The 26,266-nt window shown below is 58.7% G+C and overlaps 1 protein-coding gene across 4 annotated transcripts in view; it reads left to right on the plus strand.

Moving 5' to 3' along the window:
- St3gal1 (ST3 beta-galactoside alpha-2,3-sialyltransferase 1) overlaps positions 1-26,266 on the plus strand; it is a 76,921-nt gene that overhangs the window by 35,576 nt on the left and 15,079 nt on the right. For 2 of the 4 annotated variants that reach the window (XM_047550708.1, XM_047550726.1), the window contains exon 2: positions 9,801-9,859. The gene's annotated coding sequence lies outside the window, so the exon portion shown is untranslated. Of the gene's footprint in view, positions 1-3,810; positions 3,870-9,800; positions 9,860-11,189; positions 12,167-26,266 lie in introns of those variants that run through there. The other 2 variants (XM_047550733.1, XM_047550718.1) reach the window with 2 other exon arrangements.

Below are 26,266 nucleotides of genomic sequence, written 5' to 3' on the forward strand. Positions count from 1 at the left end.
AGCAGGCTGCGCTTCGCCCGCTCCTGCCCGCCCGCAGTTCTCCTGCAGAGGGTGCAGTCCCAGCCCCAGGCTCCTTGCTCCACGGGGAAAACAGGCTTAAGCCTGCAGCTTGGTCCCCCACGTTCTGTGCTCTTGAGACTCTGTAAGTGGCACTCCCTCCCAGGAGCATCCTGGACAGAAAATGACCATGGAGGGTGACTGGTTGGTGTGGCGTCTTAGATACTTGCGTATAGAAAACGTGGCATGTCTTTCTTGGCTGTGTTGCTTTAAATATTAATGAAGTAGAACTGTTCCTTTTGCTTACTGGTTGTTGACATTCCTTCCAGGTTATTTGCCTTTTAATTCCCAGTTTTTACAAGTTAGGCTTTGTGTGTGTGTGTTGTGTGTGATTGTTGTTTTGTTAGAGCTCTTTGCATATGATGAGAATTAGCCAGGTGCTGCACACACCCTTCCTGGTTTGCCATTCATTTTTCATGATCTTTCGGGCATTTAACTCCTGGGAGCTGGAATCAGCGACCTTTTTCTGTGAAGGGCCAGACAGTAAATGTTTTTAGTCTTCGAGAGCCAGCAGGTCTCAGCTATCCATTCTCAACTATGCCGTGGTAGCATGAAAGCAGACACGGCTATCATGTAACTGAATGTGCGTGACTATGTTCCCATAAAACTTTATTAACAAAACCAGGAAGCAGGCCTGCCGGCTCTAAGTTGCCTGCCTGTGCCTTAGAGCTTAATTCTCATGCATCCATCTTTTCCCTTTGTGTAACTACCAGATTTTATAAGCAGAGGTCTTCTGCAGCTCAGAATTTAAATGAGAGAGAAATAAATAAGCACAAACTTAAGGAGAAAAAAGCACTCGAGCAGACAAGGCAGGAGCCCCAGGAACCATGAATTCTGATGGACAGTCTGGAGGCCTCGGCCTTCATCTTGGTGGGTCCCCAAGTCCCCAGGTGGACAGAGGAGGGAGCGCTGGGCCTGGGGGCCTGGCAGGGCTGTGCTGGAAGGGGGCACACTCCATGGGCTCCCCTCCCCCACCTCTCCTATGACCTTTGCTCACACCCCTGACCTGGGCCCATGGAGGACAGAGAGACCTGCCTTCTGCCACCTGGTCTTGGTAGCCTGGGGCGGACCCCCAGCTTCCCTCCATGGAAGCCATCCGTCTCCCCTTTCCCTCTTCCTGCAGGACCTGTGCCCTCCAGGGACAGGGCCGTCAGGCTTGACTGAGTGTGAGTTCCACACCCAGTGCAGGAGAATCCTGTCCCCAGTCTTCTGATCCAGTTTCGAGGTGTTCTCGCGCCCAGTGTGGTGTGTAAGACAGAACTCGCCCGTGCTAAGCCATGAATCAGGAGCCCGACTGACTCTGCCAAGGACAGCTGTCCGATGTGCTTGTTATGTGCTTGCTCTGCTGGCCTCTGCTCAGCTGCCCTTGTGACCTGCTAGAGACACAGGCCTGGGGGCTGTGCAGAGCCTGGGAGGACGCACGCACGCATGCCAGCTACAGACCTGGAAGCCCTCCGTCTTCCTGCGCCCACACCCCCTCCCAAGCCTGGAGATGACCAGTGAGGTGCCGCAGGCCTCAGGGAGTGTGAAGGAGGCCTTGGAATCTCATGCTCTGTGGGCATCGGCCCCGCGGCCCCCTGGATTGGGTACTGCCCCTGCCATCTATGATCCGCGTCACCCAGGATGAGTGGCTTTGCCTCTCTGCATTTGCCTGAATGTGAAATGACTCTGATAATCAGGTGTTTGGAAGATTGGGCGACTTAAAACACATGAAGGGTTGGAGTAGTTCATATGTGTACCAGGCACACAGTAAGTGCTCAATAAATTCAACTGCCCCTCTGCTATTAAGTGCACTGGAAAAATTCCATTCTGTTGCTGTTTGCTTCCTCTGACGGACTGCAGATTTACGCATCTCCACCTCCTGCTGCACACCATTAATTAAAGTCCCCAGCCCAGATAACCTTGCTTGTCTGTCCTTAGCAAGCTTCGGCTTGATAAGAATTTTCAGAAATGTGTTTGTGGGTCTTTTAAAACCCCAGGGACCAGTATTTACTGCCAAAAGGTGCAAGTGTGTCAGAAGGATCTGGGTCGGGCGCGAGGAGAAGGCTGGAGACCTCGAGAGGGGAAGGCCAAGCCTTGGGCTCCGTCCACCTGGCCGCGAGCTCTTCTGTTTGTTATTTAAGAGTCCCGCTGGGAGAGGTCACTGGTTACCTGTGTGACTGCGCCGGGGGACCTGAAGAAAGACCCGGGGTTGACGCCCCACACGTCTTCCCACTCCATCCCTGGTCCTCCCGCTGAAGGACCCCTGCTACCCTCCCAGGGTAGCGTGTGGGGCCCCTGGGAGGACAGCACGTGGTGCGTCTGTGCGACGAGATGCCTAGACTCGGTAAACGGCGTGCTGGGGGCCAGGGGCCTTCCCGGCGGGCTCGTGGCTCCCAGGTGACAGAGGCGGCTGGGGCCCCGCAGGCCCTGGTGCTGGTGTCAACGTGCCTGGCACGCCATGGCAGAGCTGCCTCTCCAGGAGCCGGGCACCTGCACGTGCACCTCTGCCTCGGCTTGTGTCCAGTGATGTCCAGCGGGTGCTTCCCAGTCTCCTGAGGCCCACGTCCACAGTGACGGGGGACCCAGGGACCACGGGACACTTCCAGGCCCCGTGTTTGTGACAACCACAGAAGCCCTTGGGAAGTGGAGTGACGTCAGGGGCCCTGACAGGCTCATTGCTGAGGCTTCGCCTTTGCTCTTGGACCACGTGACCTGCGTGGTGGTCCAGCCTGGCAGGTCCCGAGTTTCCAAGACAGATGTGTCTCGAGGGCAGAGTGAAGCCAGAGGAAGGGGTCAGAAAGGGAATCAAGAGTGATTTGGGTGAGCAGATGCTGTCCGCCCGAGTGACCTGCTCAGGCCCCGAGCCTCTGGCTGACCTGGAAACCTTGGGGGTCAGCTCGCCTGTAGCGCATCTCGCCCGCCAGACCTTTCCGCCTTGTGAATTCCCGACTTCCTTCTGCTGGAACCCTGTGCTCCGCAGGGTCCTGTGTTCCACAGGGTGCATGTTCCTTGAGTGTCTCAGCTTGTCTCTCCCAGGCCCCTGCCCCGTGTCCCCCTGTGCCTGAGCCTCCCAGGAAACCAAGCGGTCTGTCCTGTTCTAATCCCACATGTGGGGATGGAGCTCAGAGGGGTCGTGTCACCTACTTAGTCTCAAGCCAGCAGGTTGCACAGTGAGCCACCAGGCCGCACACCCTGTGCTCGGATCTCCCAGGTCTGCCCTGCCCAGGGTGGCTTCCCCAGATCTTGGAACATTCTCTCCAGTAGCCTCCCAATCACATGTGACCTAGAATTTGCCTGATGTCACTCAGGAACTTTATTTAAAATTCAGTCTGATTTAATCAGTTCATTTAATTAGTGGTGCTGATTGATTAATTGATTAGTACAACTGAGGAACTGTGTTTTAAATCTAAAGCTTAATTTGAATTAGAAACGGTGACATGAGGCTGGTCATGCTGGAGAACTGTACAAGCCTGAGATGTCACCCTTGGACAACTTGCAAGCTAGCAGATTCACCTGCTGGCTGGTGCTGGCGGAAGACATGAGCTTCCTGGATCAGAGACAAAGGACCTCGCTCTGCACGCCTGAGCTTCCTGTCTGCATCCTCTCTGCCCGCCTCCCCCGTCCGGTGAAGTTTTCTGCAAAAGCATTTACTGTTAGCTGCTCTGTTTTATTTGATTTATAAGCTTGCAGAAGAGAAAGGACTTTATCTGGTTTACCTTGGGATCACCAGCATTCAAAATAGGCTTGGCATGTTCTGGAGACTCGGCGATGCTTGGCTGGATAACCAGAGGCCTCTGGCTTCCCATTACGTAGCCAAGAGTCAAGACCAGGTATTTGCTGAGGATCTTGCTTTGAAAATTCTCTGAACGTGGAAGAGCGCTCCACTTTGGAGCCTCTCTCTTCCTGGTGGCCACTGTTCTCAGCCTGGCCTCCCACAGGGTCTCAGTTCCTCTCCTGGAGCCTGAGGCAGAGATGTGGTACCCAGGGATTATGGGCAGGCATCCAGGAGAAGGGCTGGGGAAAGCAGGACTGGGCAGGGGTGGCTGGACAAGGGCACATCATTCAGCGGGCGATGACCTTCAGCCTGATGTGTGGGACCGGGGTACCACTAGTGCGGAGCAGTTGGGCCAGCCTCACGCAGCCTGTGTCCTTCAGTCTGCCTGTGGGCTCTCAGGGTGGTGGCCGGGGGATGTGGTCACCTTCTAGGTGAAACGGCTCCCGTTCGGCCTCTGGGCTGGTCCAGAAGACAGGCAGGAAACTTGAGCAGCCCAGAGAGGCGGGGCTGGTAATCTAGAGCAGCTGCTGGCCTTTCCTTAGGTAGCAAATTACTGCCACTGACCCTTGGAGCCACTTCCCTGGAAAAGCAGGCTTTGTGTTTCGTTTCCTGGGCGGGTCAGGCTGCGCTGAGCCCCCACCCTGTGAGGTGGCTGGAGAGATGTGGAACCATATTCTAAGGGGGCTGCCAGCAAACCTCACCAGCCTGTCCCCCACGTCCCCTGCTCTGCACGCTGCGGGAGGAGAGTCCAGGGAAAGATCGCCGGTGCTTCTGCCTGTGAGGTGGACAGCAGTGCAGGTGCCCCAGGGCGTTGCCTCTTAAAGTGGCCGCTGCCCCTGGCGGCTCAACCCCCAGCGTCCACTGCACCTACTCTGCGATATTTCATGCGTCACATCATTGACCACCATCCAGGAGTCCATGGGGCAGCCTCAGTTTACCCACTTAGCAGGTGGGTAAACTGAGGCTCACTCCCACTGTCCTCCTGAACACTGACGTCACCCTGCCCTCCCCCAGGACAGGAAACCCCGGTCCGGGGGCTTCGTCTTCCTTGCCCCCTTGTGGGCATATTCCTTCCCTCTTCCCAGGCGACTGACAGTCTCGCCTCCACCCTGAAGCCGGCCCGGCCCAGCCCAGCCTGCTGACCACCCGCCTCTTCCCTGACACGGCGTCCCGTCCCGTCCTCCCAAGGGCAGGGCTCTCCCTTCCCTGGCCACTGTCCCCCATGTCACCTACCGCCAGGCTTTTGGCAAAAACAAACCAACAGACAAGGACCCCAGACTCCAAACCCGAGACCACCCACACCCACGTTGTGCCCCGAACGGGCTTCCCGGTTCCCTGCCCACTTCTCCCCAGCGCCCAGGCATGTGGAAAGCTGGGCTCTTTCCCAGAAAGGGAAGGGAGGTGGTTTTGAAGTGACTCAAACAGGGGCTTGCCGGGTGATGTCAGGTCCTGGCAAGTCCACCCACGAGGTGGCCGAGCCGACGTTGGCCTCGGGCAGTGGAAGGGGTCAGCCTCATTTCCTCCTCAGCGAGCAGGAGTCCGTGGAGTGATGCCCAAGCTGCCTCAGGAGACTGGGGTTCCCGCCCTGGCCAGCCACGTGACCTGGGGACAGCGCTGGGGACAGGAGTCTGACGCTCCACCGGCCCTCCCACCCTACCTGGCTCTGTGCTGCTGTGGCCGCCAGCCTTCCTCTCCCCTCCTCCAGCCTCCTTCCTGCCACCTGCTGGAGGATCGGCCCTGCCTGCGGAGCGGACCTCCCACACTCTGCAGAGGGAGGGAGGGAGCGCTGGCCCTAAGGGTTTGCTGAGAGAGCAGCAGTGGGCTGGTTCCCAGTGCCCTCCAGCCGCCGCACCGCACACCCCACACACCCATCCCGTGCGCCCCCTCAAGCGCGTGCTTCCTCAGGCACGCTCTGTGCCATGTCTCATGGTCCTTGCAACAACCTCAGGATACAGGGGCTCCTGTCATCCACCTTTGCTGATGAGGAAACTGAGACTCAGACGGGAAGTGCTTCTGTGTGGCCACAGAGCTGCTAAGTGGCAAAGCCTGCAGAGAAGGCAGATATGCTGACCCCCTGCTCAGGGTTGCTGCTGGTAGGAATTGGGTGTTTGCAGAAGGAGCCCTGTACTGGTCAGCTCTGCTGCATCACAAACAAGCCCCAGAGTTCAGGGACTTGCCATGAATCTTGTTCACGTGAGGAACAAGCAAGCCGTGGCTGCCTGCAGCTGGCTGTGGCTGGGCCCCTGCCCTGAGTCTTCCCGGCTTCGGTCCAGGCTGAAGGCAGCCACTCCCCAGGGCGAGCCAGGCGCTCTCCAGAGCAGAAAGGACCGTGCGTTGAAGGAGCAGTGGCATGTAAGCCTTCTTCCAAGAGACCACACCCCTGGGCAGAAGCAAGGACCTGGCCAAGCCCACGTCAGGGGTCAGGGAGGTACTGTCCTTCCACAAAGAGAGGCGGGCCTGGGGGTGGCAATAAAAATGCACCAAGTCCCATCCAGGCTGTCTGGCCTGAGGCGCCGTCTCTTTGGTGTGACTGCGGGCACCGTGTTTCACGGAAGACCACCCCGCGCGACTTCCTCTTCTATAAAATGGAAGGATGCCCGAAGCGCTGTCCCCACCCAGCGTTGCTGTGACGGGCACACTGGCTGGGCGCTCAAGGGCAGACGCCTACCCTCTCGCAGCTCTGGTGTTTGGACTCCTGGGATGGAAGCTCTGCCTGGCCTGGGCGTGGCTGCTCTCACCTGCTCCGCACGGCCCTTCTGCTCTGCAAGGGACCCTGCTGCCTCCTCTTCTCCTAAGGCCCCCAGTTCCTTGGTTCGGCCCTGAACATCGTGACCACATCTATGCCTTCCTGAGGGCCTTCCTCCAACTGCAGTCCCCTCAGGCCTGGGACTTCAACGTAGGGGTTGAGAGGACGCACAGGCAGGTCCCGTTCCTTGGTGGTGTAGGGAGGATCTCGGTGGGCCAGACACTTGCGTGTCGACGCTGGCTTACCAGGAAGCTCTGGATAGAAGCCAGGCTGCCCCGGGCCTCCGGGGGCTTGTCCCTCGTGCTGATGGGGCCTCTGCAATGGCGACACCTCATTGAGTTGATACCTACACCCTTGAAATGATCCCAGTTCATGGCACTGGCGAGGTGCTCAGAAAGGAGATTTCTGACTCACACTGGGACGCATAAGGCAGCAGTCTGGACCCAACCAGGTTGGAGGGGCTCTGGGCCGTACCCTGGCCACGTTGCTCCCCAGCCATGTGACTTGGGGCCCATCCTTGTCTTGTGCCAACCAGGCTCCCTCCCTAGGACAGAGAATATTTTGCCAGCAAAATCTCAGCAGTTTTCGTTTTCTCATAACCTTTTGTGCCTGTTCCGGGGGAGGTGGGCAATGTTCAGTGCCAGAGTCAACTCGGAAAGGTATTTCTACAAAGTCCTTGGGAACTCTGGAGTGACAGTGCTCCCCAAGCCCCCTCCCACAGGTACTGTGTCCCCACAAGGCACCATGATGACCCTGCATGGCAGGGCTGGGAAGGAGGGACACTGCCCCTGTGTGGGGCTGTGTCTGTCCTGTGGGAGCCTCAGTGTGGCCTTGAACTTGAGCAGCTCCACAGGCTCCTGGATGTGAGTGGCGTGGGACTCTGCGCAGTCTAGAAACCCGCTGACTTGCCATCCTTGTTCGTGTTTCTGCTCCCACCTCTGGCCTTGCCCAGGAAGAGCTGGGTCTGGGGGTGCCTGGCAAGACCTCTGTCAGCTGGGAGGGAGGATCAGGGCACAGTCAGCTGGCTTCCCGTGTCTTCAGCATGGCAAGGTCGGGGAGGGGCACCGCGTGGAGGAGCATGGCCTCCCCCAGCTCACTGCTGAGTAAACACGGGTGTGCCGCCCACTTCAGAGCGCGCTGGCCCTCAGCCTCCCCTTCCCGGCCAGGAAATGAGAACAAACACCTCCCGTGAGATGCACATCTGGCCCAGAGTAGATGATGATGTGGTGATGGTGGTGATGGTGGTAAGGGTCATGGTGCCGGGAGTGTTGGTGGTGACAATGACAGTGATGGTGGTGGTGGTGATGGTGATGGTGGTGATGGTGACAGTGGTCATGATGTTGATGGTGATGGTGGTCGTGATGCTCGTGAGAATGGTGATGGTGTTGGTAGTGTTGATGGTGATGGTGATGGTGGTGGTGATGATGGTGGTGGTGATGGTGGTGATGATGGCGGTAGTGATGATGGTGGTGGTGGTGATGGTGGTGATGATGGCGGTAGTGGTGATGGTGGTGGTGGTGATGGTGGTGATGATGGCGGTAGTGGTGATGGTGGTGGTGGTGATGGTGGTGATGATGGCGGTAGTGGTGATGGTGGTGGTGGTGATGGTGATGGTGGTGGTGATGGTGGTGATGATGGCAGTAGTGATGATGGTGGTGGTGATGGTGATGGTGGTGATGATGGCGGTAGTGGTGATGGTGGTGGTGGTGATGGTGGTGATGATGGTGGTAGTGGTGATGGTGGTGGTGGTGATGGTGATGGTGGTGGTGATGGTGGTGATGATGGCAGTAGTGATGATGGTGGTGGTGATGGTGATGGTGGTGATGATGGCGGTAGTGGTGATGGTGGTGGTGGTGATGGTGATGGTGGTGGTGATGGTGATGATGATGGCGGTAGTGGTGATGGTGGTGGTGGTGATGGTGGTGATGATGGCGGTAGTGGTGATGGTGGTGGTGGTGATGGTAGTGGTGATGGTGGTGGTGGTGATGGTGACGGTGGTGGGGCTGACAGTGGTGTCAATGGTGACAGTGGTGATGGTAGTTGGCCCTTAGGCTGTGCTTCATTTACCTGGACCCTGATGGCCTCAGCCACCAGCATTGAGCACTAGCATCCTCCCTCCTTACAGCTGAGGAAACGGCCCAGTGAGAGGAGGTGGGCGGCCCCTGAGCCACAGAGTGGACAGCTTCGGCTGGCTGGCCCAGCTCCACACCAGTGCCCTGAGCACCACGTTAGCATCGACGTCCGCGGCCCAGGCCAGGCGTTAGTGACGGGCAGGCAGCAGCGAGCTCGGGCTCGTGGCCGTGGGGCCACCCAGGTGAGGAGGAGGAGGAGTCCAAGGGCCTGGACCCCTCAGAGAGTCCCTTTCTCCTGCGCCTGGTGGGAAGGCACTGGACACGCCTCACAGGTGACAGGAGCTCAGGCGGCTGCAGGCCGGGCGCTCGCTGGGTCATTGGGTGAGGTCCCTCTTCCCACTGCGTTCAGGACTGAGCGGAGCGCAGCAGCCCCTCCCCAGTCCTCAGACCCCAGCTCCCTCCCTGGGCAGGTGTCTCCTTGCGTGTCTCCTGCCAGTCAGAATATTCCAGATCAGACGCTGCCCGCTCCTGCCCCAGGTGACCTGCGACCTGCCACCTGCCCTACTGCAGGCACCTCTGTAGGGGGCACACAGGGCCTTCGACCCCGCCCTGCCCTCATGACCAGGAGCCCAGCCAGTGCTCAGCCTCCCAGCCTCCTCCCTGCAGCGGGGAGGCTGGGCCACCTCCAGGGCTGCTGTGCAGTGGGTGCACGTGAAGGGGCTCAGCCCAGTGCCCTGCCCACCCACGGGGGGCCCAGGAGAGGGCACGCTCCACTGTGTTGTGTCTCCCCAGCTCGTCGCCCCTCCTCTGGGGCAGCTGCGATGGTTCCTCCCACAAACCCCCGTTACAGGTTAGCCGACACTCTTGGGGCACACACTCCAAATTTAGCCTTTCGGAACAGGAAGTGGGCTCAGAGCTGGTGCAGACAGCGCACAGCTGTCCTTTACCTTCAGGACAGGAAGTGTGAACACGCGGCCTGCCTCTCGCGTTCAGAGCTGTTTAGTAACTGTTGTTCTCTCCCTCACCACGCTCTGGACAGGGCTGCGCCCCTTCACTCCAGCGTAAATTTCTACTGTGTATGTCTGAGTTGAGCACGTTGTAGAAACTGTCTTTACATCCTCATACCCTCTCCTGGTGGTAATTCTGAACATTTATTTCTGTTTTTCAGATGAAGAAACTGAGGCTCAGAGAGGTTAAGGAACTTCACTGAGGTCACACACACAGCAGGTAAGCAGCAGAGCTTGGATTTGCACTCAGTCCCTTGGACTCCAGAAGTTGTGCAGTGGGTGCACTGCCTAAAGCCCTGTTGAACTGATTTTCCTCTTCCACCCAAAGGTGGCTTCTCAACAGGAGACACTGTGACTCTCCTGTTTCGATGAACTCATGCAGGTTTCTAGGTTGACAGGGAGGAGCCCAGGAGCTGAGCTGAGGAAAGGGTCGTGTTTGATACAAGTAACTCTGTTCCCCATGGGTATCCTGCCCAGGATATGAGCCCTTCGTGGCTAACAGGGGCCCGAGTCCACCCTCCAGGAAAGTTCCTCTGAGGATCCAGCCTCTCTAGGAACCAGGGCCCTGGGCCCACAGCAGGCTGGGTTTCTGCTCATGGACTGTTGGCCTCACCTCCTGCCCAGCCACAGGAAGCCAGAAGGCAGGACCCCCACCCTCACTGGCCACAGTGCGGTTTTGTTGTAGTCCTGGTTTTGTTGTTTTTGCAAACACCAGAGGAAGTCTGTAGGCTGAGTTCTGCCGTCCCCCACCCGAGGACGGCTGATCTGCTCAGTCGGGTCAACTATGAGATAAGAGCTGCCAGACACAAGGTCAGAGATCAGAGGCCACTTGCTCGGGCTGGACACTGTCCAGGCTGACTTGTGTTTGCCATTACGAGCACTCTGTCTTACATACGAGGACTCCAGGGTCCAGAGGTGACCAAGGTGGCCCCCACCGTGATGCATGAGCTGGAGAGAGGCTGGCTCCCCGGGTCCTGGGGGCTTTGCTGCGTCGTGACTCTGCACCTTCGGTCTTCGAATGTCTGCTGAGGGCCTGTGCTGTTCTCAGCGGGGCCCGGTGGTGAGGGGGTGGTACACGCCCCACCTTGCTGGCCATTCCGTGTGCAGTAGGCTGGGGCAGAGTGGCAGAGATTCTGAGTCAGGGTGGCCAGGCCTCTCCCAGGAGGGCATTTGGGCAGAGCCACGAGTGCAGTGAGGGAGCAAGCCCTGTGGATTCCAGCATAGGGAGATTCCTACAGAGGGAGCCGCATGTACTAAGGCCCTGAGGCCAGTGCACACCTCGTATGCCTTCCCACTCTGAGTTTCTCTGTGTATGCCTCCCCCCTCCCAACCAACATAGCTGCTTCTCATCTCTGTTTCCTCCACCCGTTCTTGCCAAGCCTGTAGGAGTGTGGCAGGGGGTGGGGGCTGGGTACCAAGAAAAATCAGGCACTTGATCAGGGCAGAAGAAAGGCGCGTCTCTAACAGGAAGCACTTGTCTTGATCCCCTGCGCCCTTGGTCTGGTGCAATCTGAAGTAGCTGGATATTTTTCTTTGCATTCCTTCTGCAGATGCTTTATTGAACGAGGTCTGAGTCTTCAGCCCACTATAGTCCACTATTTCAGGCCCACCTATCCAAGCAGGAGCCTGAATTCAGGATCCACAGAAACGGCCCTGTTCTGTTGACCTCTTGCTGACCTCAAGGAGGAAGGTCTGGCAGGCAGAGCCCGGGACCCCCGGGACGCAGAGACGTGCAGACCTGTGTCCTGGCATGGCCGTCAGACTCCGGCTGCGGTTCTGCCCTCTGACAGATGGTGTACTGGCACCTGCAGGCTCCGGGGGCAGCTCCTGGGGCAGCTGCTGGGGCTGAGTGCTGGAAGGGACACGCTCAGGGAGTTAGCAACCTAGGTTCCACCTCAGCGCCTCTGCAATCTGGGCACAACCTTGGGCTGCTCTGTCCCCTCCCTGAGCCTCAGAAGATGGTACAGGAAGGTGGAGGCATCATGTGTTTCCCTGTGATCCTGAAATGCCGCCAGTCTTGCTTCCAAGCCATGGCAGCAGGCACGGGGACAAAGCCTTCTCCTGTCGTCTCTGCTGCCATTTGCAGGCCCCCGTGAACGGGGCGCTGCCTGGCAGCCCTGCCTCGGGGCTGCCGGACCCCCTTGCCTCCCAGCCTGGGCTGTGGCCTCGCAACCAGAAACTCATTTCCGCAAGCAGCAGACTGGCTCTTTCCTCGGGGCCCAGAAGGACTTATTAAGTCTTCCACTAACTGAATCTCATTCAGCTGGAAAAATAATAATCAGAAAGCAATTCTGCCTGGTTACTGGTCTGTGAGCTCCCGAAAGTTTCTCATAAGGAATGTTCTAAAGCCTGCAGCCCTGGGAGATGCGAAGCCAGCCCCGCTGCTCCCTCCCTAAGGGACAGGCCACCCGTGGTGTCCTCAGTCCGTCACCAGTGAGCATCACTGGGTTTGCCATCTGTCCTTCTGACATTAAACAGGCCACCAAGAGGAGCTGGGGCCAGCGGCATCACCCTGGGAATACAGCACGTAAGACCCTGTGTGCCCTCAACCCCCGTGACAGTACGGCTCCGCCAGAGCGCTCTTTCTGTTGGTCAGAGAGCCCTTGGCTCAGCCCCTCCCTCTCCAACACATAAACATGCAGATGCTTCTGCTTCTCTGACTCGTCTGCTGCCCCCATTATCTGCCCTAAGTCATAGCGCGACTGTTCTGTGTTTACCAGTTGGGGCTGATAACCCTCTCTCCTTCCGTCAAATTCCTCTCCTGGCCCGTTCCTCCCAGGACCTCCAACTCACAGGAATCCTGGAAGAAGGGAAAGGAGTGGAGGCCAGGGCAGTGGCCATGGGGAAGGGTGCTCAGGCGTGAAGTTCACCAGCGGGAGGAGACGAGAAATGTCATTCCTTCAACAGGCCCATTTTACTGAGAGTAAAGTACTTCATTATGTGGAGGGTCAAAGAGCGGAGGTGTGGAGCCTGGGCTTTGATTTTGTGCATGTCTGAGCTGATCATGAGCCTGTGGTGTTTTAAGGCAGCTGGCAGCAGACTTGAAACCCCTGGATCTGAGGCCAGGGACTTGCAGGGACTTAGTGCTCATCATTCTGCAGGTAGCCTGAGCTTTTCCCCTGTATCCCTTGGTCCCAGGGGTCTGGCAGAAGGTCGAGTTGGAAGCGTGTCATGCAGTGACTACACTATGGGACACTTGGGCCATGTCTGGGGACCCTTCTTGCAGCAAACAGCAAGCAAGCCAGGTTTCTTCCTGGAGGGAGACCTTGCCTTGTGTCTCAGGACCAGCTGCAGAGCAGTGGAGCCCTGGACTGTAAGAGCCTCCAGCGAGTCCTGCAGGAATGAGAGGCAGCCACTGGGAGACTGGGTTCCAATTCCAGGCGTGACGCTTCCTTCGTGTAGAGTTGGATCACTTCTCTTAGCCTCAGTCCTCATCTCTTAAATGGGCGTGGTGCCTGCCTTTCAGGTGCTCCTTAAAGACAGGGTGTGATCACTCTCCAAGGAGCACAGTGGGGAACAAAAGAAAGCCCGAGCTGGGGACTCCGTTGCAGCTCCGCTCAGCTGTGCGTGCGTGCCCACGGGCTGGTGGTAGCTGGTGAGGAATTCCGAGGCAGGGGCCGTGCAAGGGCACTTCTCCATGGAGTTAGACCCAGCATCCTGACTTGAGTAAAGGCAGGCCTTGAAATCCAATCCGGGGAAGAGCTCTCTGGGCCGGCCATCTGCCCGCCCGCCCGAGCATAGTTCCTGGCTTGGTGAGCTTGAGGAATAGCCTGGGGCGGTGTGGCTCGAGAGGGAGCCGAGGAAAGGGGAGGAAAGCAGTCAGGCAGCAGGCAGGGGCTGCCACCGCTCTGGGTTCCTCTCTGTGAGGAGGGTTCCTCTGTGGCATTTTGGGTGGGGCTGGGTCAGGAGCAGAGCACAGCATGGAGGGGGGATTGAGAGACCCAGGTGTGTAACTGTGTAACTTGATCCTCTCTAAGGGGGGAACTAACCAGCTATCCTGCAGTGTTTCACAGATCCTGGCAAAAGACGGGGACTCTGAAACCAAAGACTGTGCTAAAGGGAGGCAGATCCACCCCTTTCGTATATGGAGCCTCAGCTCAATCAGATTTTTTCTAAATTGGGGGGAGGACTGTAGCTCAGTCAGTACACTCGGGGGCTGAGCCACTAAACGTGAGGGAGTCAAGGTACGTGGGACAGACCCAGGTCCCAGCGTATCAGGGACTCTGATTCTCTGCCAGCCTCATGTGGCACCTATAAAATAGAGAACATCAGTGCCTAGGCGTAGTGCGGGAACCTCACAAACACCCGTGGAACCTGAAAACCACCAACTTCTCACCTGCATTCATATGAGAAAGCGAATTCATACTAATAATTCATCCTCCTGGGTTTTCAATTGTTCCTTTTCGTTACTGAGAAGAATAGTGTGGGATGAGCCCTGACACAGCGGACACACACACGGAAACGGCCACTCACAGAACCTGCCTGCCAGTGGCTTCCCTGCAGGGTGGGGGGCTGGTTCATGGGGAGAAGGAAGGAGAGGGTGGAAAGCGGGGGACGGAGGAGAACGGAGGCGCCCCCACTCACACGGGCACACCACCCGCGCGCTGCACCCCCGAGGAGCTCCCGGGTGACGCCCTCACACGCGCTGAGCCATGTCAGCGTCCCCAGAGACAAGGGTTTGCACACCCACCTCACCAGCCAAAACCTCCCGGCTGGCCAAGTCTGAGAGTGGGATTGTGGGGGTTCCTGGCCCGTGTCGTGGTGTCTCTCCTCACAGGACCATCTCCAGGCCTGCCACCTGCCCAGACCCGGTTCCTCCTAAAGACCAAGGAGAGCAGCTGGCCTTCAGAGGCCCACCCTTGGCCACGGCATTCCAGCTCAGGGACACCTGGGGCAGAACAGGTATCTAGGTGGCCGCGCTCCCCACGTGGGAGGCGCTCCGACAGGCAGCAGGGCTCGTGCTGTCCAGTCCTCCGCCCCCAGCTCCCAGGAGGGACTTTGGCCTGGATGGGGAGGGCCCAATGCTGAGTGCCCACCTCCTGGCCAGCTGACCGTCCACAGCAGCGAGCCGCCCTGCTCTGCGCACCTGTCCTGCCAGCACACCTCCTCAGGTGGATGGAGCGTGAGTAGCTCGTGCGACCACTTTGGGAGGAGTGGGGCTGGGTGGGATAGGATCCCCCTGCCCGTGTGGACAGACTCTCAGGCAGGGTCGCGTGCTCCACCTGGACCCCTGGCTGTGACTGCTTGGATCACCTTCAAGTTCGGAATGTAGCACCCTGGACCATGTGACTAAGCTTCCTAGACTTCATTTTCCTCATCTGTGAAATGGGTGTATGAGTGGAGTGGTGAACCCACAGGGAAGTTCTTAGACCTGCGGGAGCACTGTGCTCAGCACAGGGCTGCCTGCTCTTATGGGGCAGGGCCAGGCAGGGACATGGCCTGCCTGGAGGCCAGGGCGCCGCTCTCCATTCTGCACTCACAGACAGCCTTGTGCTTGTCTCTGCTTTGCATGCAGAAGTGGGATGTGTCTGGCTGGGGTCAAGCAGCTTGTCCAGGTCTCACGGCAGACGAGGCTCTGGAGCTGCTGAGCCCCAGCCTCTCCCTGGTGGGAATGGAATCCAGGCCTGGGTTCCTCCTGAGAATGTCCTGGAACTTAGCTGAGCAAGTAAACAGCAGGCAGTGAAATGCCTTCATGACCGTCAATAGCACCAGGCAGGAAGTGAGATTCCAGCAGATTCCAGCAGAGGGAGAGAGGTTTGGGGTGCTCCCCAGCCTCCAGATCGCTACATAGTTTCAAATACATGGCCACCAGCACGTGGCTCTCCTCACAGGCACAGCCGGCGCTGCCCGGTCTTCCAACGTAGTTCTGAATCTGGGGTCCACCGCTCACTGTGTGGCTGGTTATAAGCCGTGGGTGCCCAGCCCTCCCTGATTCCACTCTTTGCCGTGAGGATCAAAGGAGCTACCTCCCAGAGTTGGTGCATGGTAGGGACAGTCCCTGTGCCTCCCTCCCCAGCAGGCGCTGTGCCTGGATTTCCCCAGCACTGGCCGGCCGAGGGTCACATCTGCACTAGGAGTTCTCTCTGTGGCTCCAAGCCTCCGGCTGTGGCTACTCCAGGCTGTAGGGCCTCCCACAGTCATTACCGGCCTCTGGCCTGGACTACCTGGCAGGCTGCCTTGCTGTTTCCTGCAGCACACCTCCCCCGGGCTGTCTGACCTCCGTTGATCTGGAAACCCCTGTCCCTTCAGGGCCAGTGCTTGCCCATCTGCTCCAGCCCCCAGGATCCCAGTCTTCCCTGTGGACTTGCTCAGAAATCCCTTGCCAAGGGGCAAATTTTGCCTCTTTCTGAGTGCAGGGCTCAAGAGAGGTCCTCACCGCAAATGAATGACTCTTTCCCTCAAGAGCTACCCTTCGCCAGGGGGCTGAGCCAGGGCAGCTGAATCCTGAGGCTCTACTGGACACCGTGACCATCCCTCCAGCCCTTAGCGTCTGGGAAGGGTTCATGCTGGTCGATTTCCATTTTATCTGCCAGGTCCCTACTGCAGTCTGCATCCTGAATCTGGACACTACTAGAGGTTGCTCCCAGCCCCTTTAGAAACCTTCTGGATACCTCTGTAAATCAGTAGAGTTTAGGTATTTCCATGGGATGGCAGAGGGCTAGGAAGAAAGGGCCCTTTCTAAAGCACCTGTCAACTTCTAAATCTCAGCCCCCAGGAAGCGGTACACCAGCCCCTCGTGTTTACAAAAGTTCTCTAAACTGTCCCACAGACCTGGAGGCCCAGCAGTGTGGCAGTTCATAGTGCTGAAGTGTCTTTGCCTCATGGCGATTTCTGCACCACCCAGATCGGGAAAATCCTTACCTCTTCTGGGGACACACATGAGCCTGGGCACACATGACTATTACCCTTTAAGTTCCTGACTACGTTTGTTGCTTCTAATGTTGCTGGGATCTCTTTGGAACTCCAAATTTAACCTCCCCCGATGCACATGCATAAGCAGATCTGTGGATTTAAATTCCTTCCGTGCAGCTGGGCATGTGAGAACACAGCCAGCGCCTCCTCACGTGGTCCTAATCCTGGGTGACCAGGCTTCTCCCAACCATCCATTCTGAACCTCTGTGTGTGCTTCAAGGGAATGTTTGTTCCCTCCTCTGGTCCCAGCAAGGGGACAAGCAAGAGGAGCCTGGTAAGAGGAGGAAGGATCGCACGAAGAGCCAACCAGACTGATGGGGGTAGGGATGTGAGCGAGAGTTGGTGCAGGAGGGAGCAGGGAAATCGGGACCCCCAGAGGGATAGGCCTCTCCGGTCACCTCGATGGGGACAGGCTGCCCGTTAGATTCCCATGGAATGTCCTGCGTGCCTCTCTTCCATCCAGGCCCCTCTGCCTGTGTTCACTGCATTTCCCAGTCACAAGCCAGCTGGGGCTGCCCATTCCTCGGCCTCCACCTCCTACTCTGCTACTGGGTCTGGCCGCACCACTCCCCCAGCCCCTGATCTTCCTGGCTCACGCCCTGGCCAGTCCCTCAGGAACTGTGTGGCCTTAGGAAGGGAAGGCCTGGCCTCTTAGCCCCCAGCTTCCTCTTGTGCTGCAAAGCAGAGCTAAGAGCAGCTGCCTAAAGACCCGGGACTTAGCTGGCCCGCCCAGATGGCAGGTCAGGCGCAAACAAGATGAGATGGTGGGGCTGCAGAACAGACCCTGAGGTCAGGAGAAGGAAGGGCACAGCCCTGGGCCCCAGATCTGGTTAGAGACATCCTGTGGGTTTTTGCAAGAACCACAGTGAGGATCCCTGCTGACAGCCCAGCAGGAGCTGGAAGAGTGAGCTCCAGAATGACAGGGTGGATCAGACACAGAGGGGCTCCAAGGAGGAGGTAGGAGGCTGAAGTCAGCCCGGAGCAGCCAGGGCTCCTGTGGCTCCTGCTGGTCTTGGGCATTGTTATGGTGGATGGTGCTCTGGAGGGGCTGGTGGCCGTCACAGGGAGCCTGAGGGAGGAATGTGGTGCACCTGGCACCTGCGTGCTGCAGGACAGCCCTGGTTCTGTCCTGGCCACAGGCCACAGCAGTGACATGCCTGGATGACCACGCTTGCTGATGAAAGTCTTGGCATCAGTTGGAATGGGATTTGGGAAGAATCTAGAAAGAGTGGCTACCTGAGTCGGAGAGGAGTCAGCTCTTGCAGGGGTCTGGAGGCCACCTGGGGCCGTCTTGAAAGTAGCTTGGTTCTCCAGCATGGAGTCAGCTCACCTGAGCGGACCCCTCCAGGGGTGCTGCTGCTGAGACACCTCAGCAGCAGTGGGCCTAGGAGATGCGCAACAAACAGGATCCTGGGCCACCCAAACTGGTCAGCAGGCTGGCGGATGCAGATGGTACCGGTCTAGGCCGGCAGAGGAGGGCACCTTAGTGGAAGGGTATTTGCAAAGTTTCACTGTGGTCTAGGAAACACAGTGTGGTGCGGCTCCTGGGATGGAAAAAGTCGGGGGGTGTCCAGTCTGAGCTCAAGGGACAAGAAGACAGAGACTCATGGGTAGCCTTGACAGAGCCCACGTGTGGACAGGACCACTTCACAGAAGCAAGAGGCTGTCTTCCCTCCACTGCCCCATAGGGAGGGACCAGGCAATGACCAGCCTGCCCAGTGCAGTCCAGTCCCCTCCCTCCATTCTCCTGGCCGCTTTCCCCCTGGCCAGAGCCCACAGGATGCCTGGGCTCTTGGAAGCCCTTGACGGTCAGCCTCTAAGTCAGCCTGGGCAGAGGAGGCAGAGGACCATCTGAAGGAGAGCAAAGACACCCAGCTCGCTGCCCCAGCTGGGAGGTCGCTGGCCGCCTGAGGCACACGCGTCAGCCCTGCAGGCAGCCCCAGGCACAGGATGACCCCGTGGGAGGGGCCGTTCTGTCAACCCTGACTGCCTTGCTACCAGCAGCCACGCTGGGCCCAGTCAGGAGACCCCTGGGACTTCTCCTGACTTCCAGGATGAGCCCTGCCCTCGTGGGGTGTTGCCCCAGCCCTGGCTCCCCCAGCGCCACCTGCCATCCTTCCTCCAGGGGGCTTGGGCCCCTCCACCTTTCCTTAGCTTTCTTGGACTCAGCTGCTCTCCTGACAGCCATTGGCAGCTGCCCCTTCCTGAGGGGCTCCTGTCCTCGCCACCAGTGACAGGCCCACCCTTCTTGCCTCAGGACAACCGCTGGCCATCTCCCACTTCTGCTGCATGGTAGGGAGGTCCACCATATCTGCGGGGTCTCCATAGGGGCAGAGCTGATGGCGTGGACGTGTGGAGAAGGCCTCGTTTTAAGGAGCTGGCTCTCGCAGTCTCGGGGGCTGTCAAGTTAGGAATCTGCTGGGCGGGGTGGAGGGGTGGAACTCAGGCAGGGCCTGACTTCCATGCCAGTCTCCAGGCAGGTTTGTTCTGAGTGGATGAAGCCCCAACATGACTGAGAAAGTCTTCACTGGCCTGTCGATGTTGAGCACATCTGTTACATACCTTTCCACCAACGTCCAGACTGGCTGGACTGAGCCGCTGGGCACCATGCCCAGCTGAGAGGACACATCCAACCTACCCTCTGCAGAGCTTCTAAGTCAGCTGTGTGATCCTTCATTTCCCCAGCCTCCACCCCAGCCCTGTGAGGCAGTTGTAGGAGGCGAGGTCGGAGGTCACCCTCCTTTCCCTAGCCATCGGCTGACCAGCACTGGACGGAGCAACTGCGAGGCAGCAGGTGCCCAGTACCTAGTGAAGGAAGCCACGAGAGCAAGAGAAGACTGCAGAGGAGGAGCGTGGCCGGGCGATGCCTTGCGTAGGGGGCCTACTGGCCCCGGCCCTCTGAGCGCATCTTCCTCACGCCCAGCGGCCGCACACGTGCTCCTGCACACGCAGTTCTGATCCCTCTAGCGACGATGATCCCAGGGCAGGTGACATCTGCTAATACATCATACGCTGCCTGACGACAGGGATCCATTCTGAGAAGCACGGCGGTGGGTGTTTCCCGGACTCTGACAGTCTGAGTCCACATGCCAGGGCAGTACAGGATGTCACCAAGGTGGCCTCTGATGCCGTCCAGATGCTTGGTGAACATGAGACGTAGAGGTGACTGCCAGCAGAACAGCCTCCGCCTTTCAGTCGGCCTGAGCTCACGGTAGGTGCCCGTGAGACGGCGATGCAGAGGTGGCCAGCACCTCACTAACGGGTGGCCGCTTGTTTCTACCGCATGTCACATCCTGAACGGGACCAGACCTGATCCGCGCTCAGGCTGGCAGCACAAAGTCTTGTCCGCGCCGCTGGTTGGGACAGCTCCGGTGTCACAGCCAACAGAAATGAGCACCATCACCTACAATGTCCTTAAGAGATTCCTGTCGGCATGGACACTGAGCCTCCTTCCGCAGGGTGGGGAGCTATCTGAGGCGCACCCCAGACTGACAGCGCTGATTCTGATGTCTGTTAATATTCCAGATTCTAAGCCACTCCATCAGAGCAGAGGGGCTAGGTCTTTGGAAATGGCCTTCAGGGCCCATGGAGTACCTGATACATGGTTCCTCCGGTGAGCCCAGGCGAGGGGAGCAACTGCCTAAAGTCCTACGGTGGCTCCTGGCCACCGCCCCAGGGCAGGGCTGTCCTCTTCTCTCCTGGGAGCTGAGGGAAGAGGAGGCTGCTGACTGACTTTACTTGGGAGCTGTGGAAGGGGAGATGGCCACCCCCAGCCCCACAGGGACGGGGAGCTTGTCACCACTCACCCGCCTCGTGGTGATCAGGGCCGCCTCCCAGGTCTCCCCTCCGCACAGCCCGTTTCTCTTGATGATGGTGTTTTCTGGGAAGCCGGGCTCCATGGGGGTGGGCGTGCTGGACCAGCTCAGCCAGGGGAGCGCGGCTGCCTCCTTCCCGGGAGACTCTGAGTGGGTGGGGCTTAGGTGGGTTCATGCCGACCCCCGTGGGTCCCCGGCTGGGCAGCTCGAGCACACGGTGTACACTGTGACGCTGCCACGGGAGCGGGGGTGGTGTCCCTCTTCTGCACTCAGGACGCCATCTTGAACGTCTGACCTGCATGGACTCATTTCCCTCCAGCAGGACTCTGTGAGGCAGGGACTAGTCCATCCCCATGTTCTAGATGAAGGGACCACGGCAAAAACCTCAAGTCATCCATGCTGCACATTTGTTGGAGGGTCTGCAGGTGTCCCTCAGACATTTGGGGTCAGTAAGCTTCAGGAGGCCAGCACAGACCCAGACGGCCCTGCACTGAGATGGAGGCAGATGGGTCTGGAGGCCAGTTCCCAGTCTGTGGGCAGCACAACTGCACAGCAGCTCCCCGCCACCTCCGCCAGTGCAGGCAGGAGGACGGTCCCCCGCTGCCCACCCAGCCGTCACTGGCTGGCTGCTGCATCAAGAGCCCTGCTGGCAGGAAACCACACTTCCAAGCTTCTAACGCTGCAGCTCAGCAGGGAGCATGGAGGAGCTAGGGGAAGAGGCCCACTCCGGTACACAGTGACCCGCACTGGGGGCCTCACAGCAGCAAGAAGCGGGACACCCTACGAGCTCTGGGCAGAGAGGGCCAAGGCACGGGCAGGTACCTCTCCAAATAAGAATCTGTGCTGGTGAACTGGCACCTCCTCAGCCCCTGCCCTGGCCTTGGATCTTAACCACGAGTCCCTACTGTTCTCCTTAAAGGTTCTGCACGTCTCCCAACGCAGAGGACCCCTGTGTGACAGCCAGGGAGCCTAGAGGGCCAAGGACATCAGCAAGGAGAAGGCTTGTTCATCCAGTGACGGCAACATAAGGCCAAATTACTCCTGAGCCTCGGGGGAGGGACAGGTGGCAGGAGCCCGGGCCAGGGCTGGGTTCCATCCACCCAGTGCGGCTTCTGGGCAGCGGCCTCCAGCGCTGACTCACTGGGCCGGCTTCTCCTTAGGCAGAGTCTCTGAATGAAGAAATGCAGCAGAAATCAGGCACACCCTACATAATAGCTCCGAGGCCCGAGGGACTCGACTAGGGTACACTGGGTTTCCAGCACCTTCTTCCTGGAAACCCAGGCTTAGCACAGAGCAGATGTTCAGTGGATGGGAAAGGAAGGAAGGAAAGAAGGGAGGGAGAGACATTCAGCCATTGACCCCAAATCTGGAAGACACTGTCCTTCGTAGGAAAGACCCGGGTCCAGCCCTCTCTGCATCTCCTGGTGTAGGACTCAGTCAGCTGCTTGCCCCAGGGCCCGGGTTTCCTATCTGTGAGGTGGTGGTGCAGGTAACCACGTGCTGGCAGATGTTAAATGCTCAGTCCTCACACATGCTTTGAGCAGATGTAATTGCCCCATCTTGAAGAGCAGGCTGGGCTCACTGGGTCGATTGTCATACCCAGGGTCCCTTTGCAAGAAGTAGTTGGCACAGCATTTGCACCCAGGCCTGCCTGGCTCCCCAAACCCATCTTCTGTTCAACACTCAGTGCCCAGGACTGCTGCGGCCTTAAATGGGGACGGTGACTCTGCAGACTGTGAAGAACAATGCCGCACACGCCCCATCGGACCCTGGCGGCTGAATTCCCAGGGCCCGGCTGGTGCTGGTGGAGTAAATCCCATACACTCCAGAGGGCGGCAGATGCTGGAAGGGGATCAGAGCGATCCGGGAGTGGAAAACTGGAGTGACGGGACCGGTGGGGACCTCAGACTCGGGTGGGGCGCACGGCCCCACTGCCCCAGGTCAGCTGCACCTGGTCCTGAGGCGCGTCTGCTGCTGAGCATCAGGTCCTGGGAGCCCTGGCCCCTCCGTGCCTTACGACCCCTTCTCTGCATTCCTGGGCGGCCCTGGCCCCTGACGCCGAAATCTGTGAAGGGCCGGGGTCCAGAGCCCCGAGCATTGGAAGCAGCTCATCCTGGGGTCAGAAGCAGCCTGTTGGCAACAGTCTGGTTTGCATTCGCGGGTGCCTGGCTTCACGCGGTCTTTCGTGTAACTCTGGCAGTAGTAAGCGCAGGATTGACCTGCGTCGTGTACCTACTTTGCACCCAAAGCTGAGCTGCTCCCTGTGTGCATCATTGTGTCCTGCAGCAGGTCCTGGTGAGCATTATGAGCCACATTGTGTAGACTTAGAAACCAAGGACCAGAGAAGTGAAGTGCCTGACCTGTGGCACACAGCAGGAAAGAAGAGAGTTGGGAATTGAACTTGAGTCTGAATGTGACATTTTTTATTTCAACAACTGTTGGCCAGGATCCATTGACAAATTCTTCATGCAGATACAGTCGACGGGTTCCAAGTGTCCAGTGACGAGGCCGGGGCTGGAGAGCGGATTGGAAACAATGTTCTTCCTTCCGCTGGCCAACCTCAATCCATGCACCCTGGGCCACCACGTGAAGCCAGCCAGCACCCCACAAGGTCAGGATCTGGGAAGATCTGATTTTCAGTGGCCAGAGGCTCACAGCATCTAGAACCCAGAAGGGACCAAGAAGTCACCTGGGCTGGGTGTGGAACTGGTGTGTGTGGAGGACACTCCGATACACAGGGAAAGCTGCTAGAGCCGGAACTTGGGGACAGGGAGGTGGTGGCCACAGAGGCCACACACGGCGACCACTTCACAGCCTGTTGACCTGCTGGACTTTCCCACTGTCAGCTCACGGCTGGCGGAAGGAGAGACTCTGGGCACCTCCAGGGTCCCTCCACCGCCACCCTCTCCTCTGAATCGTCCAGACGCCTAACACATAGAGGACACCACTCCAGGTCCCAAGAAGATGGGAGCAAAGGATGGACAGTGTGGCTTCCATGTCAGGCTATAGCAGCAGACGCTGCATTAAACCATAGAAGCCGAGAAACTAAAACCGACGGGAAGGAGACGAGGGCTCAGGACAGCCACATTCCAGGGACCAGGAGCCTGGAGCGGAGGGCCACACAGAAGGAATGCTCATGCTGCGGTGTCTTTGTGTCCTCTTGCCTGGGTTCAGAGTTTTAAGAGCCACACAAGAAGGAGCAGCAGAGACGCTGACAAGCCACCCACGGGGGGGTCATCTCACGGCACAGGGGACAGAGACCTGAGAGAAGGACCGCCAGAAAGATCTGCCTGTGACACCCTGACTGGCCTTTGAGGAACCTGTGCCCTGGGAACAGTGACCAGGACCGTGCTAGGTGCCCCAGGAGGGAAGGCCCACCCCGACGGGAGCACAGTGCCCTGGGTCCGTCCCCCACCAGGAGACCGCCCTCCCCAGCCTCCACCCCGATGTCCACAGCAGCCAGGCTTGGCTTGCAGCAGGGCCGGGCACCCAGAGAGAGGCACAGAGGGGCCACAGGTGTCCGGCTACCAGAGGGCACCGGACGTAGACTTTGAAGACAGCTGTGATCAATACTTGCTAAAACACAGACAAGACGGAGAGGGCACCAGAGAACCAGAAGCCATCAAAAATGATCAGAGAGATGTTCCAAACGTGGAAAAATACACCCAGGTGAAGAGCTGAGTGTGTAACTCCAGCAGACCAGGTGCAGGGGCAGGAGGACCTGCAGGTGGGAGAGACAAGAAACAAGCAGGAAATGGTGAGGAAGAAAGAGCCGAGGACGAGTGACCGACGCCACCGTGGGGCCCCGAGGCAGGACGGGTCCTGGCTGTGCCGCCTGACCTGTCCACAGCCTCCTGCCTCCTCTGGGTCATCTCCCATGTCGGGAGACAGCGCGATGGCCGCCCAGGCCAGCGAGGGCCACGGCGTCATCGTGGCCGCCCTCTGGTAGATGCACCAGCGGTGCCAGCAGGCTGCGCCCTCCCCTGGGGCAGTCCTGCCGCTGCGGCGGTGCCCTGGGCATTTGGAGGACCGCAGGCTTCTCCGGGTGACTCCGCAGCTCCCAGGTGCTCATTAAGCACCACGGTCCTGTGCTGTTCTTCATCTGGAGTTCACGAGCTCCACGCTGTTCTCTTTGTCCCTGCTAATTGTCCCTGGCTCCCCGCCGTGGGCGGGGCGGGTGCTGGTCCTCACCTGGGCCCTGCTCCTGGCCCAGGAGAGACGCTGACTCCTGAGTCCCACCAGGCGCTGGCACCTGCCCCACTGTGCTGGTGGCCTGTCAGGAGCACAGGCCCCACGCCTCGCGGGGATTCCAGTATGTGATGGGTGGCTGGCGGCCACTCTGGGGCAGAGAGGGCCGTGCCCACCTCCCTCCTGGGTGGGAGGCGCACTGACCCTCCGCGCTCTCGGCTTGTGCAGGTCTTGGCCTGGGTCTCCGATGGGAGCCAGGGCTGGCGTTCCTCCCGCCCGCCCTCCTACCCGGGGCCCAGGGCGGGAGAGGGTGCGCCACTGTCCACTGTGAAGCTGACGGCAGCCGGGACGCCTCTGGGAGCTCCTGCCACCTCGCCCTCCTCCCCAGCGCTCGCCCACCCTGAGAGCCGGTCTCCACGCCCAGCTGGGCCCGGGGGCCTCGACTCCGCGTAGCACCCTCTTGGTCAACGCCTTCCGTTAAGGTGCTCCTCTCCGCCTGGCACTCGGGTCCGCAAGGACACCTTGGGCCCTGCTCATTATGGAGACAGATGTCATGAGACCACATCACCCCTTTGCTCTGACCCATGCCAGGGTCCTTTTCACTCAGAGAAGACCTGGTCTCCACTGTGGCCTCCACAGCCTGACACACTCTCCTCCTACCTGCTGCCCCGCTACTCACGCTCCTGAAGGCTCTGGGCCTGTTGCTGCCTCGGAGCCTTCGATCACGCATTCCGAACACCCAGCCAGGGCCTGGAATGGCGTGGGGACCAGCAAATATGTAGTGAGTGAATTGGATCTGTGGGCAGCCTCGATGGGTAGAAGGCCTGGGACTTGGGCAGAATCACCATCAGCCCTGTTTTCCTGTTGAGCGGTTCAGAGAGGTTAGGTCACTCGTCCACAGTCACACAGTGCATCGTGGTAGAGCCTGGGGAGTATCAGTCTTCTGCCTCTTGGTCTGTGCTTTTCTGCCAGGCCTTATGTTGCCCTTCATTTCTACATTCCTGGGGTCCTTCTCTCCCCATGACCTTGTGAACCTGGGAGAGTCATTTACCATCTCCGAGTCTCAGTTTCCTCCAAGACACAAAGGGAAACTGGTGTCTAGCTGGAGTGCACTTTGAGGCCTATCTGAGATACACACGGACACAGCCTCCTGTTGTCCCCGACGAGACGTGGAGAACATCCACACACTCAGATACTGAGAAAGCAGCCCTGGAGCCAGCAGTTCCTTGGTAGATGAGCTCCGCGTACATCATTCGTGTTGTCTCATAAACTTTGTGTAAGTGGGGTTGTGGTCCCATTTTACGGAAGAAGAAACTGAGGGCCAGGAAGGTTGACTAACTTTCCCGAGGTCACACGCTGCTCAAGCAGAGCTTGACTGTGGCTGTTGGAAGCCCAGCTGTGGTAGGTAGAGGCCTGGACTGTGCACTAGATGTAACGTTTTTCCTGTGATTCTTGCTGCTGCTGCTGAAATTCAGACTCCAGAAGAAAATAAAGTAGAGGAGGGCAGCTGACATGTTTGGGATCCTGGGTGCAGTGCACTGCCTGAGCCCCTGACCCGCAGGCTTGCGCCGAGTGCTTCCCCGTCCTGGCTCCTGGCCGTGGGAGGCGTGGAAGGGGCCCTCCCGGGGCCTTGGCAGCCTTGTAGATAGACATGAGCTTCCCAGCGCACACACACTCTGGGCTCAGGAGGGCAAATCAGTCACCCATAGCCC

This window comes from Sciurus carolinensis, chromosome 1, assembly GCF_902686445.1.
Source record: "Sciurus carolinensis chromosome 1, mSciCar1.2, whole genome shotgun sequence".
In the NCBI taxonomy this organism is placed as follows: domain Eukaryota; kingdom Metazoa; phylum Chordata; class Mammalia; order Rodentia; family Sciuridae; genus Sciurus; species Sciurus carolinensis.